At 44.2% G+C, this 17,211-nt stretch overlaps 1 long non-coding RNA gene across 3 annotated transcripts in view; it reads left to right on the plus strand.

Moving 5' to 3' along the window:
* The first annotated feature begins 973 nt into the window (after nucleotides 1–973).
* LOC117345433 overlaps nucleotides 974–17,211 on the plus strand; it is a 74,379-nt gene continuing 58,141 nt past the window's right edge. For all 3 annotated transcript variants that reach the window (XR_004538128.1, XR_004538501.1, XR_004538916.1), the window contains exon 1: nucleotides 974–1,512. This is a non-coding gene — a long non-coding RNA (uncharacterized LOC117345433). The remainder of the gene's footprint in view (nucleotides 1,513–17,211) is intronic.

Raw genomic sequence — 17,211 nt, forward strand, 5'->3', positions numbered from 1 at the left:
GATCTTTGTGGCAGTGTGAGGGGGGCCAGTGAACACTGAGTGAGTGTGGGGGGGGGGGGGGGTCTTTACTTTGTCTCTGCAGTGGTTCTCTGCTCACTTCAGATACCCGTTTTGGCACTTCTACCTGTTCTTACGTTGTCTAACTCACTTGTGCCCATTCAGTTTGTATGAAATGAAATAAACTTAAAATGAACTCATTGCTCAAGTTTTACCATTTGTTTGAAAAAAAAAAAAATGCAGATCTTAGGTATATATAATGGCTACATTTATTTAAATATGTCAAACCTTATCTGTCCTGCAGAGACCAGCATGCAGAAAGTTTTATACTATCATGGATTTAGAAGAATAATTCATCCAAATTATTCCAGCAGAAAGATATTGTTTAAGTAAATAAACATATTTACATTCTACATTTAAATTGTATTAGAATTGGTAGCAGAGAGGGAAGAAGTGGAATAATCTAACTAGGTCACATATTTCATTCTCTCCTATCTTTACCATCTAATTTATCAATATGTGTTGGCGTAGCGAGGGTAGGAGGTGCCCGGGGTGTTGTCACTCCTCCCACACCATCCTCTCCAACTCCCCACTCTCCTTCCTTTCCATCCCCCCCCACCCTCATCTCCAGCTCTTCCCCGCTCCATCCATGCCCTCATGCCACACTCATGCCCTCCCTTCCCACCCCCTTACCTCTTTCAAATCTTTGCCAGCACAAGCAGCTTCTCTGGCCTGCTGCTTGCACTGGCATTGACTTTCACTCTGATGTCATTTCCTGGTCCGATGACCCAGAAGTGATTTCAGAGGAAGCCAGGCCAATTGACTTTCACTCTGATGTCACTTCCTGGCCCCATGACCCAGAAGTGATTTCAGAGGGAGCCAGGCCAGTGCAAGCAGCAGGCTAGAGTTGCTGCTTGTGCCGGCAAAGATTTTAAAGAGGTACAGGGAGGGGAAGGGAGGGTGCAAGCGAGGCCCTGATTGTTGGGGGAGAGAAGCAAGATGGCGGTGGGAGCTGGAGATCTTCTTACCTTGCATGCCTTATGGTCGTGTTCTTACGACCGTGGAATTTACATTCTCTCTTAGGGGAGTTTAGCAAGAATGCCCCATAGCAAGCGGGTTGTCCGAGTGGAGCCTTCTACACTCGGGCAGGTTCTGATGGACCGGTTCCTGACGAGCTCACCGGCCATAGTGAGGGGGGGGGGGGGAATTTCCCTGCGGTTGCTCCGGTGGAGGGAGCCAGCGGAGCCTTAAGGCTGGAAACATCTTTTCCCCCCCCCAGAAGCCCGTTCACCGCCTAATCCGGCTCAGGAAAGCGTGACTGGTGAGAATGCTGAGGACCTAACAGATCCGACGCAAACTGAAGGAGAACCCCACGCTCTCCCGGAAGCCAAGTTGATATCAAGTAGAGGAGCGGAGAGAACCGACTCCTCACTGGCAGCATTAACAAATATCTGGAGAGTACTCCAAAAGTTAGAAGCCGCTGCAACCAAATCAGCCAGCGATATCTCCAAAGTTGTGAGTAAACTGGATGAACTATCTGAATCAGTTCAAAACATTAAAATTGAAACGGACTCTAAACTGGCTCAAATGTCTAAAGAAATTTCCTCTCTGCAAAATATTTCCACTACAGTTGTCAAGGATAGAGTTCTTCTACAAAGGAAAATTGAGCAGCTGGAGAATTTTAATTGGATCAATTTTGTTTAAGAAATATCTGACAGAAAATCTAAAATTTTCCACTGAAGATCTTCCTATTTCTGCCGGCCTTGAGCATGCATTTGCACATGCTCAAGGTCTTCTAATTCTCCCTCTTGCCGAGATTCTCGGAGATCTCAAGACCGGCAAAGGCAGGAAGATCTTCTAGCGGCACCGGCACGTCCTGTGGGCTGCGTGCTGGTGCCAGACCGGTGGGGGGGGGGGGAGGGAGGTGTAAGTTCAAGTTATTCGGGCGGGGGGTGCCGGTTCGCCTCGGGGGGGGGGGGGTGGGATTGTATCATAGCGAGTTTCCATTATTTCCTATGGGGAAACTCGCTTTGATATACGAGTATTTTGGTTTACGAGCATGCTTCTGGTGGGGGGTGCCGGTTTGCGCGGGGGGCCTTTGCGAGCGGGGGGGAGCGATGCCGGTTATCGAGTCAACACTCGGTTTACGAGACAAGTTTTGCGAGAATGTTATGCTCGTCTTGCAAAACACTCGCAAACCGGGGTACTCGCAAACCGAGGTTTGACCGTATTAGAGAATTCACAGGAAGAGATCGAATATCGTGGAATTTTGGTCATATCTTTAGTCTTTGAACAGGACTTACATTTAATTATGAAGGGGTTTTTTTTCGATCTTCTCAAAGTTTGTTTATGGGTCAAAAAATATGGATTTTTCCCCGATGTTACAAAGGTGACCGTAGAAAACTATTTTTAGCAATGCGGGAAGAAACAGTAAAATTGGGGCAAATTTCTTGTTAAATTACCCCCATAAGTGTCAAATAAAATTTGCTGGGATTAAATATGTGTTTTTTGTACCAGAGCAACTTTGACACTTTTTGGATACAAAAAAGTAAGGAATGTATGATTTATGGTTTGAAAGAAAATAGGCTGGTTTGATTCTTTCCTAATAATTAGTATTACAGTATTTTGATACTAGATCTCTATCTTATTTTCTTGTTTCTCATTTAGGTGATATTGAGGTCTAAGAAAAAGTAACGAATACCTCTAACTTTATATGATTTAGTTGTTAATTTGTATTAGAGTTTATGCAATTAATGTTTAAATGTTTTTCTTTGTAAATCATATATATATCTATGCTTGGATGAATTTTCATGTTCTGATTTACTGTATCAAGTGGATGCTTGTAAGAGATTGAAAAACTAATAAATAAATAAAAGGGAGGGTGCGAGCGTGGCAGGCGGCTCGGAGAGGTGCCAGCGCCCCCACCAAGATGGTGCCAGAGCAGTCCCCCTCCCCTTGCTATACCACTGTCCACCCCACAATAACACCACACCCGAAATGAGAATGGAGGTAATATATTGGGCATGCTCTCATTTAAAATGTCACTTTGCAATATGAAGTCAAAAAAGGGTGCTCACACTTCAGTTTATAAAAGAAAAAGAAAAATACTTCGGTTTCACCTGCAGTGGCTAAGGGGGGGAATTCATCAAGGGGCACTATTGATTAGTGTACTCTAAATCAGTGGTTCCCAACCCTGTTCTGGAGGACCACCAGGCCAGTCAGGTTTTCAGGACAGCCCTAATGAATATGCATGGAGCAGATTTGCATGCCTGAAATCTCCATTAGATGTAAATCTTTCTCATGCATATTCATTAGGGCTGTTCTGAAAACCTGACTGGCCTGGCGGTCCTCCAGGACAGGGATGGGAACCACTGCTCTAAATGCTAAAATGCCCAAAGGAATATAATGGGTATCTTAGCATATAGTGCGTGCTAAATCAGTTAGCGCCTCTTGATGAATTCCCTTCTTAATCTAAAGTGGCATCTTGCCATCACTTTCCCCAGCATTCCTATACACTATAGAATTCCAAATCTTCACCAGCTACAACTGCTTCCTTTAGTCTACAGATCCGAATTAAACTCCACAAACTAGATGTCTTGTGTACTCACTGACTTGTTTCCAGCTTCTAATTCCTGGTTATTAGGTGCCCCTCTTTTTAGTTTACTGACAAACCAGCACCGGGAACCGAACCCCTCCCCCCGCACAGAAGCAAAAACAGCAGGAGGAATGCCCACTCCCTTCTGCCATGGTGACTCCCCCACACGTGAAAGAAAATTGGCAGGAGGGATGCCCACTCCCCTGAACTCCCAGACCCCCTCTGTGCCTTTTCTGTTGGACACAGGAGGGTAGCATGATCCCCACACCTTTATGGCCTGCTGATTCAAAATGGTGAGCCTTCCCTCCTGGGTGTATCATGTGATGCACAGGCCCAAGGCCCTGATTGGCTCAGATGCCTAAGTCCCCCTCCACTTGGGAGGGGTCTTAGGTATCTGAGCCAATCAAGGCCTTAGGCCCCTCCCCTTGCATCACATGGGATACAGAGGGAAGAGCCCATGGCCCTTGAGAGGAACCTTAATCATCTGAGCCAATCAGGGCCTTGGGCCATTCCCTATGCATCACTTGATGCATTGAGGAGGGAAGGCCCTCTATTTTGAATTGGTGGGCCATGAAGGTACTTCCCTCCTGCAACCAACAGAAAATGTATAAGGGGGGAGTTCGGTGGAGCATCCAGTGGAAGGAGGGAGTGAGCATCCCTCCTGCCTTTTTTGTGGGGGGAAGAGGAGGGGAAGGGATGGTTTGGGGGGCCTCCTTCCTGCCAATTTTTTCTCATGCTGGGGGGGTCACTATGGCAGGAGGGAGTGGGCATCCCTCCTGCCATTTTTGAGGGGGTAGGGTTGGCATGGCAGGAGGAAGTGAGCATTCCTCCTACCATTTTTGCTCCACCGGGAGGGTCAGTTCTAGGTGCTGGTTTGTCAGGGAGGGTCGTCATCAGTGGGAAGGGGGGTGGGTTTTTTTCTTTTTCTTTTCTAATGGGGCAGATATTGTGCATGTGTAACAAGCACAGCGTCTGAGCCCATTAAAAAGAAAGTTAGCGATCACTTTTTGAAGTGCATTGGGAAGCCATGTTAGCGCATCAATCACTCAACTAGTTTACATGGCATTTCAATATTAATGAGCTTATTTGCATGGTCAGATTGGGGAATGAGCAATCATGGAGGAAACCACGCGGTGAGCCATTTTCTGCCTCGGGTTGGCAAATGCGATCGTCACTTAAGCTATTAAAACAGGTTTAGCAACGATCGCTGGCTTTAGTGCATCTGGGCCCTAGAGGTAAGCACCAGTATATTAGGCCGTTCCTTGCTCCTTCCTCTCTGCCTCTTCACACCTATACACCCACCATTGAGAAAAACACACACACACCATTCATCCAGGCACGGCACAGGCTTTTCTCTGCTCTGATGTCATTCATTCAGGCATATACACACAGAATCAGCTCTATATCTAATTTACTGTATACTCTATTTTTGTAAAAGCCTATTCCTAGAAAATATACATATTATGTACCTTCTGGCTGTTGTTCCCACTGCCTCTCTGGGGATTGAACCCAGGACCCAAAAATAGATTAGACAATACAAAAACACAAAAGATTACATTTGGCTTGATTGACCTGCAGTCTGTCCCAGTCTAGCAACTCCTGTGTTCTTATGTACAGCATGCTGTCACTTGTACAGTTAGTACAAGTTCCCTTAGTGCCTCCTTAATATATCATACTTTGTATTGTAATTTAAATATTTTTTTACTGCTGTAATTGTCTATTGCTTATGTATGATTTATTCTTAGTGTACAGCGCCTTGTGTGAATTCCTTCGAAAAGGTGGTAAATTTATCCCAATAAATAAATAACTGCAACCAGAGTTCAAGTTTATTGATTTTTAATATACCGACCATCAAAAGGTATCTAGCCGGTTTACAATGATATGATAAAATAAAATAAGAAGGAGAGTAATACATATAAAAAGGAGGGGAAGTGAACATTGAAGACATAGTACAATAACAAACATGAAAGTGGGGTTAGAAAAGAGGGGAGGGGAGAAGAGTTACATTGTTAGCGGTGAAAAGAAGAAAAAAAAAATTTTTAGTGTTGAAGAGAGAAGGGAGGGAAAGGGATAAAACATTGGGATGATCGCTTCTTAAAAGCGGTTGGCCAACTACTGAACATTTCTGCATGGGAACCACAGAGGACAAGCTAGGCATACCCCCAACATTTGCCACACTGCCTTCGCACTTACTGCACATTAAAATTTTGCAGTGACATTGTGGTAAGTGCCAAACTTAAATGCAATTAAGTAAAAGAGCCCCTTTGTGATTTTATTCCCATTTTTTTGTGCGCTTTCCAGTCTGAAAGGCAATCTGTGAAATTGCTCAGGCTCTGTTTAACTAGTTAGTGGTTTTGCTCATCCTTCCACAATTTATACTCAGAATCAGATACATTAGAAGTATGTATCCCGCTAATATTTTTTTGGGGGGGGCAGGTTCGTCGTACCATCCATACCAACTTTCAAGGCATGTAAAGGGGCTGATGAGAACTCGGTTCTATGCATGCTGGGATCTATTCATAGACCTCAGAGACACGCATCCATCTGGGGAAAGAGGCTCCTTTAATTCTGGAGGGAGCTTATTTCCAAATAGCTGCTGCTTTTAAATTTACATATTCCAGTCTTCGGCACTTTCACTGCCACCTAATGATCTTAGTTCAGTTTTGTCTTTCTTATGGTTTGGGTTTATCCTCCCGTGACCTCTGCTGTCGCTTTCCGCCTGACCTTTCTGAATAATTCTTTGTTTGACACCTTCCATGCTAACAAATTATAACAACTCAAAGCGTGCGGCAGAACCCTTTCCAATTTATTCCGCAGTGTAAAAAAGAAAGTGATGAAAAAAAAAAGTACAAACTTAACCACTTGCACAGAACGACGGTTTGATTACATGCTATTTCCATAAATGATAATTATGATCCCTTTATAGGCATTAAAAAAAAATAAATAACATCGCTGTTTTTAGTATATATTGTAGCTATACTTACAAACTGATTATCACATGCTGAAGACAATGAGCTGTATCAATTTGTATTACTTTCATGCAAAATTACTCTGCTGAGACACCCAGCGTGGCATTCTGAATTTCAACAAAAAAAATGCACTCCGAATTGATCTCTCAAAGCAATGAGGGCACGGCAATTTATTTTGCTTGGCAACCACCTCAGAGAGAAACGAGGTGAAATAATTTGAGGAAACCAATTGACAAAGTAAAAATTAAGCTAACCTCTCACCAGCATATGAAGTACTTTATTTGTTCTCAATTTGTATAGCCAGAGGGAACATCCTCGTAGTCATAAGGAAAGCTCGGCTGTAACATCTGTGCAGATCAGGGATTCCCAGATTGAAATGCAGGCAGGGGTGAGGCAGCCGTGCCTCCTTCCATTATATGGATAACATGTGTACCAGCAATAGCTGAGTAATAACAATCTTTCACTCTGCGTCTATATTGTGATACACATAATTACTGTATAACAACAGTAATGGCAGTACCATATTCACTGTTCCCTTCTATAAATGATGCACGGAGTAATAGGAATTCACATAACTATGTATGAACAAATTACGAATATTATTCAAGAGAGACTAAAGGGTCAGCTTGGAAGAGAGAAGGCTGAGAGGGGACATGACTGAGCTCAATAAAATCATGAGTGGTGTAGAATGGATAAAAGTGAGTTGGTATTTTACTCTTTCAAAGACTAGGGGACACTCAATGTACTTGATATTTACCACTCTTTACCTGTCCGTGACTGGTTTCCAGTCGGCTAAATACAGGGCCGCCATCAGAAATTTCTGGGCCCTTTACTGAGCAATCCTATTGGGCCCCCCCCCCCCACGCACCCCTTCCCCCCCTTTTGTCCGGGGGGGTGCTATCAGGAAATAGGCAGGGGACAAAAAAAGTATGACAGCAGTGTTTATTGTTGTGCACAGCAGAAGCATAATACAGGAATTTGTGCTATGGTGGCCTAGGACCAATGTTTCCTCTAAGGATTGATGAGGTGTGTGCAAAAAAAAATATGCATGAGCGACAAGTTACATACTCCACAAATTTATGAGCAGGCACGGAGGACGCATTTTTAAACAAATGTATTTTTAATCATCTATGGATATGTTTGTATGTTTATTGTTCAAATGGTTTTATTTATTTCCCCAAATTTATTTTTGTTATATGCATTGAAAATATTTGATATTGCGTTTAAATCAAAATCTCAATAAACTTGAAACGAGTGCCCGTGAGATTGTGGGAGGATTAAATACTCAAAACTTAGAAGAATAACAATTTACTTAAAAGTTTTTGCTACGCCAGCTTTCTGGTATCTTTACATACAGTGGCGTACCTAGCATATGTAACACCCGGGGCCCATCATTTTTTGGCACCCCCCCCCCATCTGTAAGAAAAACATGATTTTTAGTAACCAACCACACGTCACACATAAGTACCTAGGAAAAAGTAGCATCTTACATATTGCAGTGAGCAGTACATCAATACACCCATTGTAAAACTAAACAAGCCAGACCAGCACAGATCAATCCTACATCGTCAATCCTAACAGAAAACCATGTCTTTCGAACACACAGAACACAGAAAACACCTTCGCCTAGTATGGAATATGTCATCACAAACGAACCCCTCCCCCTTTTACAAAACTGTAGTGTGGATTTTAGCCACGGTGGTAACAGCCCTGACGCTCATAGAATTCTGAGCATCAGAGCTGCTACCACCATGGCTGGCGCTAAAAAACGCTCCACAGTTTTGTAAAAGGGGGGATAAAATAGAAATACACAGTTTCAACGCTCTAGCTCAGAGATGCCCAAACTTTTTGGGCTTGCGAGCTACTTTAAAATGACCAAGTCAAAATGATCTACCAAAAATAAAATTAAAAAACACAAAGCACACTATACGCTGAGAAAATGTTAATTATCATTCCTATTCTGGGTTTTTTCAAAGAGGTCAAGGCCGTTGACTCTATGCATTGTCACCTCAGTAACAACCATACAAAAATAGACAAATATACCCCCCATCCTTTTTATTAAACCACAATAGCAGTTTTTAGCGCAGGGAACTGCGCTAAATGCCCAGCGCTGCTCTCGACGCTCATAGGCTCCCTGCACTAAAAAACACTATTGCGATTTAGTAAAAGGGGGCCATAGTGCAAAATATAGACAGCATATATAAATTCAGACACATTTTGATCACTAAATTGAAAATAAAATCATTTTCCTACCTTTGTTTGGTAATTTCATCTGGTTGCACTTTATTTTTCTGACTGTGCATCCAATATTTCTTCCCGTCTTTCTGCCTCCTGTATGCTTCCTCTCCTCCAGACCTCATTCCCTCCCCCAACTTTTTCTTTCTTTCTCTATGTCTGTCTTTCTCTGATTCTGTGCCCCATTTTTTTGCTTTGTTTCTGGTTACCTGCCCCCCCCTCTTTCTTTCTTCCTTCCTGCCTCCCCCATGCCACCACCGCCGCGGAATAGGCTGCTGCCGCTATCGAGAACAGGCCGAAATCTCCCTGCTTCTCTTCTGCACGGGGCCAATCAACTCTTGCCGCCCGACGTCAATTCTAACGTCGGAAAGGATGTTCCGGGCAGCCAGGCAGCGATTGGCTAGCCAGGACGTCAGAATTGACGTCGAGCCGCCGCGAGAGTTGGTCGGCCCAGCAGGGAAGAAAAGCAGGGAGTTCAAAGACACGGTGCCGGCCTGATCCCCGATGGCAGCAGTGAGAAGGGAAGGGAAGCAGGTTGGGCACCACTGCTCTAGACGAGCCGCACGCTAAGGAGAACAGTTGACCGCCCCCCCCCCCCTTGGTACGCCACTGGAGCAGCAGCGTGGCTGGCGGTTCATTCGTTCAAAGCCGCGGGTGGCGGCTCCTTGCGAGATCCGCGCCTGCGTCTGAAGCCTCTCTGATGTTGTGACATCAGAGAGGCTTCCGATGCAGGAGTGGATAGCGCAAGGAGCCGCCAACCCGCGGCTTTGAACGAACGAGCCGGCTGCTGCTCCAAAAGGAAGAGAATGATCGCCTCCAGACCGCGAGCCACAAATAAAACCTGGAGAGCCACACGTTGGCCGCGTGTTTGAGGCCGCTGCCTTAGAGGGAACACTGCCTAGGACCCTGGGGGAGCCCGGGCCCCCTGTCACCTCCGGGCCCCTGAATGCAGGACTGGTAGTACTGCCCTGATGGCGGCCCTGGCTAAATAGAACATAGTCGGCTCTTCGGCAATATTCAATGGGAGACAGGCAGCTATCTCCCACTGAATATCTGGCTTAGCAGATTAGCTGGTCGACAGTTATGTCATATGACAACAGTATTCAGTTAAGTTTGACAGTCAGTAAAGCCACTTAAAAGAATGGTCTATATTTGAATTCAATGTCGATCACTGGATACGGTGCTGGCATTGAATTTCTGGTATCGCCATGGACCAAGGGAGATTGCTGGCAATCTCATGCAGTCTGAATATTGGCCGGAATGAATTGATATGGTAATACTTTTTTAAAAAAAAAACACAAATAGGAGGAAACACTTTTTCCACTCAACAAATAGTAAAGCTCTGGAGCTCTTGCCTTTGTTTTACTTTCCTTGTATAAAAATCAGCTGCCATATTCGTAGCAGCTTTCAGCTTGGACCATTGCCCATCCACTTCTCTGATGCCTTCCCATTCCATCAGTTCCTTTTACAGGTATTCCCCCATTTTACAAAAATCAGCATGGCCGACATTCAGAACTTTGAGTTTTGTGCATCTGCACTCTCCTTTTCCTGTTATATGAAACCACACAGATGCATACAATACAGCAATGAGGCCAGATGGTGTATATCCGAGGATACTGAAGGAACTTAGGGAAATTCTGGTGGCTCTGCTGGCTGACCTTTTCAATGCTTCTCTAGAATCGGGAGTGGTACCAGAAGATTGGAGAAGAGCAGATGTGGTCCTTCTCCACAAAAGTGGAAGTAAAGAAGCAGAAGGGAACTAAAAGCCGATAATTGTGACTTCTGTGGTAAGTAAATTAATGGAAATGTGGATGATACCAAAATTTGCAATAAAGTAGGCACACTGAATGGTGTGAATAACATGAAGAAGGACCTGGCAAAGCTTGAAGAATGGTCTGAAATTTGACAGCTACAATTTAATGCTAAGAAATGCAAGGTCGTACATTTGGGCTGCAAAAATCAGAGGAAACAGTACAGTTTAGGGGATGAAGAACTTATGTGCACAACAGAAGAGCGGGACCTGGGTGTGATTGTATGTGATGATCGAAAGGTGGCAAACAGGTTGAAAAGGTGATGGCGAAAGCTAGAAGGATGCTAGGTTGCATAGGGAAAGGTATGGCTAGTAGGAAAAAGGAGGTACTGATGCCCCTGTATAAGACTTTGGTGAGACCTCATTTAGAATATTGTGTACAATTCTGGAGGCCACACCTTCAAAAAGATATAAAAAGGATGGAGTTGGTCCAGAGGAAGGCTACTAAAATGGCACATGGTCTTCATCATAAGGCGTATGGGGACAAACAAAGATCTCAATCTGTATATTTTGGCGGAAAGGTGGGAGAAGGGAAATATGATAGTGTTGTTATGGAATTTGTTAATACTACTACTTATCTATATATATAAAATCGGATGTATGTATGTATGTGCCGCGATCACGCAAAAACGGCTTGACCGATTTGAACGAAACTTGGTATGCAGATCCCTCACTACCCGGGATGATATGTTCTGGGGGTCTCGCGGCCCACCTGCACACGTGGGCGGAGCTACAAACAGAAAATCAGATTTCACCCATTCATGTCAATGGAAAAAATGTAAAAAGCTGCCATTCTCACAGTAATTCAAAACGGCTTGACCGATTTGAACGAAACTTGGTATGCAGATCCCTCACTACCTGGGGTGATATGTTCTGGGGGTATCGCGGCCAACCTGCACACCTGGGCGGAGCTACAAACAGAAAATCAGATTTCACCCATTCATGTCAATGGAAAAAATGTAAAAACTGCCTCCGCAAAACCGGCTTGCCCGATTTGAACGAAACTTGGTATGCGGATCCCTCACTACCCGGGATGATATGTTCTGGGGGTCTCGCGGCCCAACTGCACATGTGGGCGGAGCTACAAACATAACTTCAGATTTCACCCATTCAAGTCAATGGGAAAAATGTAAAAAGCTGCCATTCTCACTGTGACCAATTTGGACGAAACTTGGTATGCAGATCCCTCACTACCTGGGTTGTTATGTTCTGGGGGTCTCGCGGCCCACCTGCACACGTGGGCGGAGCTACAAACAGAAAATCAGATTTCACCCATTCATGTCAATGGAAAAAATGTAAAAAGCTGCCATTCTCACAGTAATTCAAAAACGGCTTGACCGATTTGAACGAAACTTGGTATGCAGATCCCTCACTACCTGGGGTGATATGTTCTGGGGGTCTCGCGGCCCACCTGAACACGTGGGAGGAACTACAAACAGAAAATCACATTTCACCCATTCATGTTAATGGAAAAAATGTAAAAAGATGCCATTCTCACAGTAATTCAAAAACGGCTTGACCGATTTGAACGAAACTTGGTATGCAGATCCCTCACTACCTGGGGTGATATGTTCTTGGGGTCTCGCGGCCCACCTGCACACGTGGGCGGAGCTACAAACAGAAAATCAGATTTCACCCATTCAAGTCAATGGAAAAAATGTAAAAAGCTGTGGGACCGATTTGAACGAAAATTGGTATGCAGATCCCTCACTACCGGGGGTGATATGTTCTGGGGGTCTCGCGGCCCACCTGCACACGTGGGCGGAGCTACAAACAGAAAATCAGATTTCACCCATTTTAGTCAATGGAAAAAATGTAAAAAGCTGTGGGACCGATTTGAACGAAACTTGGTATGCAGATCCCTCACTACCTGGGGTGATATGTTCTGGGGGTCTCGCGGCCCACCTGCACACGTGGGCGGAGCTACAAACAGAAAATCAGATTTCACCCATTCATGTCAATGGAAAAAATGTAAAAAGATGCCATTCTCACATTAATTCAAAAACGGCTTGACCGATTTGAACGAAACTTGGTATGCAGATCCCTCACTACCTGGGGTGATATGTTCTGGGGGTCTTCCGGCCCACCTGCACACGTTGGCTGAGCTACAAGCAGAAAATCGGATTTCACCCATTCATGTCAATGGAAAAAATGTAATAAGCTGTGGGACCGATTTGAACGAAACTTGGTATGCAGATCCCTCACTACCTGGGGTGATATGTTCTTGGGGTCTCGCGGCCCACATGCTCACGTGGGCGGAGCTACAAACAGAAAATCAGATTTCACCCATTCAAGTCAATGGAAAAAATGTAAAAAGCTGTGGGACCGATTTGAACGAAAATTGGTATGCAGATCCCTCACTACCGGGGGTGATATGTTCTTGGGGTCTCGCGGCCCACCTGCACACGTGGGCGGAGCTACAAACAGAAAATCAGATTTCACCCATTCAAGTCAATGGAAAAAATGTAAAAAGCTGTGGGACCGATTTGAACGAAACTTGGTATGCAGATCCCTCACTACCTGGGGTGATATGTTCTGGGGGTCTCGCGGCCCACCTGCACACGTGGGAAGGGTGGGTTCACCCAATAATGTATATGTTCTTGCTCCTGGAGGTGAAACTAAAAATGTTGTTTATAATCAAGTTTTGTGTTAGTTGTATTGTATTCATTTTGTCAAATATTTCACATTATAATTTGAATATTGTACTTTTTATAAAGTAAAAAAATATTTTCATTCACCACTATAAAGTATCTTTATTTGAATCCATTTACAGTGTTATTGCTATAATTAAATACCCGTGCAACGCCGGGCCATCAGCTAGTCACTTATATAGTGCTGAAAGGCATACACAGTGCTGTACATTGTGACATTTATAGATGGTCCCTTCTCAGGAGAGCTTACAATCTAACTTGGACAGACAGACATGACATATAGGGTTGGGGATGCAGAACCCAAGGTGAGAGGAGTTAGGAGTCGAAAGCACTCTCAAAGAGGTAAGCTTTTAACTGGGCCTTGAACACTGCCAGAGACGGAGCCCGCTGTAGGGATGGGGGCAGCTTGTTCCGAGCATACGGCGCAGCAAGGCAGAAGGGAAGGAGTCTGGAGTTGGCAGTTGAAGAGAAGGGCACAGATAGGAGGGACTTACCAGCTGAGTGGAGATCAGGGGGGGAATATAGGGGGGAGATAAGTGAAGAGAGATAGTGAGGGGCAGCTGAGTGAGTGCAATTGAGATCAAGCAGGCTGTTAATATTTTACAGTTTAGAAAGGGTATAAACAGTGACGTAGCGAGAGGCACCTGGAGCAGTGGCGCCCCTCCCCGCCCTCTTCTCTTGCCCTCCTCCCACCTCCACATGCTCCTTCCCCATCTTCTCCTGCCACATGTGCACCGATTTCCTTCCTTCATACCTCGCACCAGTGTCGGCTCTTCCTCTGACGTCACTTACTAAGGGCAGGTCCAGGAAGTGATGTCAGTGGAAGAGCTACAATTTCCCGGATCACCTCACTCGGGAAGGCATTCCAGGCATCTACCACCCTCTCTGTGAAAAGGAATTTCCTAACATTACTCCTAAGTCTGCCACCCCGCAATCTCACTTCATGCCCTCTAGTTTTACCACTTTCCTTTCCCTGGAAACAATTTGTTTCTATATTAATACCTCTCAAGTGTTTAAACATCTGTATCATATCTCCCCTCTCCCTCCTCTCCCCTACATATTCAGCTCTTTCGATCTCTTCTTGGACTTCTTTTGGTGCAAGCCCATACCATTTTTGTCGCTTTTCTCTGGACCACTTCAAGTCTTTTTACATCCATAGCCAAATACAGCCTCCAATTCTGAACACAGTACTCCAAATGGGGCCTCACTAACGAACTGTACAGGGGCATCAATACCTCCTTTCTTCAATTATTATTATTTTTTAGTATTAATGTTAAATCCTTTAAGTTACCTGGCAGCATATGACTGCTCATAATTGGCGCAATGTTCTCAGGGAAGAAGGATACCATCTCATGAGGTGGCATTAGCTTTCCTGACATAAACATAGCCTGTGAGGTTTAACACAATCTGTGTAGTTCATCTTATGCTTTATTATAGCTACTTCATATACATTTGCATGTTTAGATTGTAAGCTCTTTGGGGGACAGAAAAATACATGCTGTACCTGAATGTAACTCACCTGGAGCTACAACAGAAAAGGTGTAAGCTGAGAAAGTGTGTGTGTTTGGGGGGGGGGGGGAGGCGGTCCAAGATGGTGGCAGCAAGGTGTCAGCGTCTCTGACTTGGCTCGGTAGAAGATTTCAAAATTATAGCTGCTGTGCCGATATGCCTCACTCTAAACGCAAGGGGAGTGTTCGACAGTGAAGACCTCTTCCCATGAGCAGCAGTCGATTTTGGAGTTCATCGCCACCACAGGTCCCTCTGTGGCATCCGGAGAGTCGTCTGCAGAATTAGGAGAATCCAGATAGGCTTGCATGAAAATGTAGGCAGAGAGACCCCTGAGGCCCTGGGGGAGAATCCGGACTAAGACCTGCATATATTGTAGGCAGAAGAGACCCCCAAAAAGTTATACTTCTAAGAGAGACATTGTGCTTATGAATTCATGCTTCTGGACATTCATATTTCTCTTTGCCAGCAAGTGACAGTCTGCTCTATGAGAGATTCGCCTTTGCTCTAGTGACTGGCAGAGGTCTGCTGACTGTGACATCACTGATAAACTCAAGCACCAAGATAGAACGTACTACCAAAGAACAAACAGAACTATGATTTGGCTCAGGAAAGGAGAGGTGTTCTGCTCTCAGAAATTATTGCCTTAGTATTAGGAATGCAGTGTCAGGGGAATTAGAAAGGTCAGTTTTGGCACCAGATGACGTCACATTTCAGTATGGCTCCATGATATGACCATTCAGCCAATAAAAATGACATATGTGACAAACCAATGAGAAGGAAGTAACTAGGAGGTACCCTAGGCTACGGAAATAATGTATATAAGTGACATGCCGAATGGCATAAGTAAGAAAGAGAAGAGAGAGGAGTCAGACCCAAAAGAACATCAGATTGCTATTTCTTATGTATGTTATCCTTATAGCCAATATGCTGTACTTTGCTATTCCATGTGAGTTGCCTTTTGCTTATCGCTAATAAACCTATTTTATTGTAACTGTCACGAGGTCTTTATTATGGACTGATGATAAGATCTGCAGCCAATCTTATCAAGTGTCTTCAGCAAGAAGAATAGCCAAAGACCTACACCTGGAAATATCTTTGTCTCTTCTAGAAGCTGTTCCACCACCATGTCCTGCTCCAATTGCGGCTGAGTTTGGGGAACCCTGTGGGGATTCTCTCGTGGGGAGGAGACCCCAATCTGAGGGGCTTTTGCCACGAGAAGTCGGAGGCAGCAGAGAGATCTGGGAGCCAGCATGGAGGTTTGCTCTTTCTTGGTGAGACCAACAACGGTGACTTTGGAGAGCATTTTGGAAGCTCTCTCGAAGCTAAACATTACAGTTACCAAGACTTCACAGGAAGTTGCAGCTTTTGTGAGGACTGTGGATGTTCAGGGAAAAAATTAGATGGTAGAAAAGAAGAATTTTCCTCTGAATTAAAGCAAGTTAAAGACAGTGTGGAAAGTCTTCAAGTCTTAATATCAAGAATTGCCAAAGACAAAAGTTCACTAAATAGGAAGGTAGAACAGCTAAAGAACTATAATTGTAGATTATAATCGAAAGAGAAAACGCCCAAAAACCGGCCTAAGTCGGCACATGGACGAACATTTTCCAAATACGTCCAAGTGCCGATAATAAAAATGGGTTTTGGACTTATTTCTAAACAACCTAGGCCTACATAATGCCGCTGAACGACCAAAGCTAAACGGGGTGTTTTGGGAGGAGTGTCGAGGGGGCGAGTTGGGCGAGACATGGGCCGGCTTAGACTTAGTCGTACAGCATGTATAACCGAAAGTTATACAGCCCACGATCGACGGAACTTGGATGTTGTGACTTAGACCATGTAAGGAAACTAATCACTAGTTCCTCAGTTTGCCACACAGTGATATCGTATGGTAGCTGTCCTCATAGGAACTTTATAACGTGTATAGTTTTCATTGTTTTTATGATTATTTTTATACTTTTCTTCTTTTTATACTTTGGTGTATTTAAACATTTGTAACTCTGAAATACTAGTGCTAAAGATTTTAGCGTTAAAGGCATAAGTGGTGAAAAGAACATTCACTTAGCTTTTGTCTGACTCTGGGTCTAGCTCAACCCCCACCGACGCGTTTCACAATTTCATCAGGGTCGGGGAAGAAGAACGCTGAAAAAAACAACATCGGGTATATTAAAAAAGAGAGAGCTTTTTAAAGTAGAAAAGACCCAGTAATTTGAAACCTACTTATAATAGAAGTTGTTAAGCATACCAGAGCAGAATCTTTTCCTAGCTGAACGCTAGATCCATGTTTAAAGAGCCGGAAGTGTAGCCATTACGTTTTGAAGGGACTAATAAACTAAAAGAATCCCGGTCATGTGACCCAACCTTAACCTATGAAATCATCCAAATTCAATTGTGACAACTAAACCCAATCTGTCCTGAAGGCATAATCATATGCTTGCTGTTAACCAA

This window comes from Geotrypetes seraphini, chromosome 1 (assembly GCF_902459505.1).
Source record: "Geotrypetes seraphini chromosome 1, aGeoSer1.1, whole genome shotgun sequence".
Classification (NCBI taxonomy): Eukaryota; Metazoa; Chordata; class Amphibia; order Gymnophiona; family Dermophiidae; genus Geotrypetes; species Geotrypetes seraphini.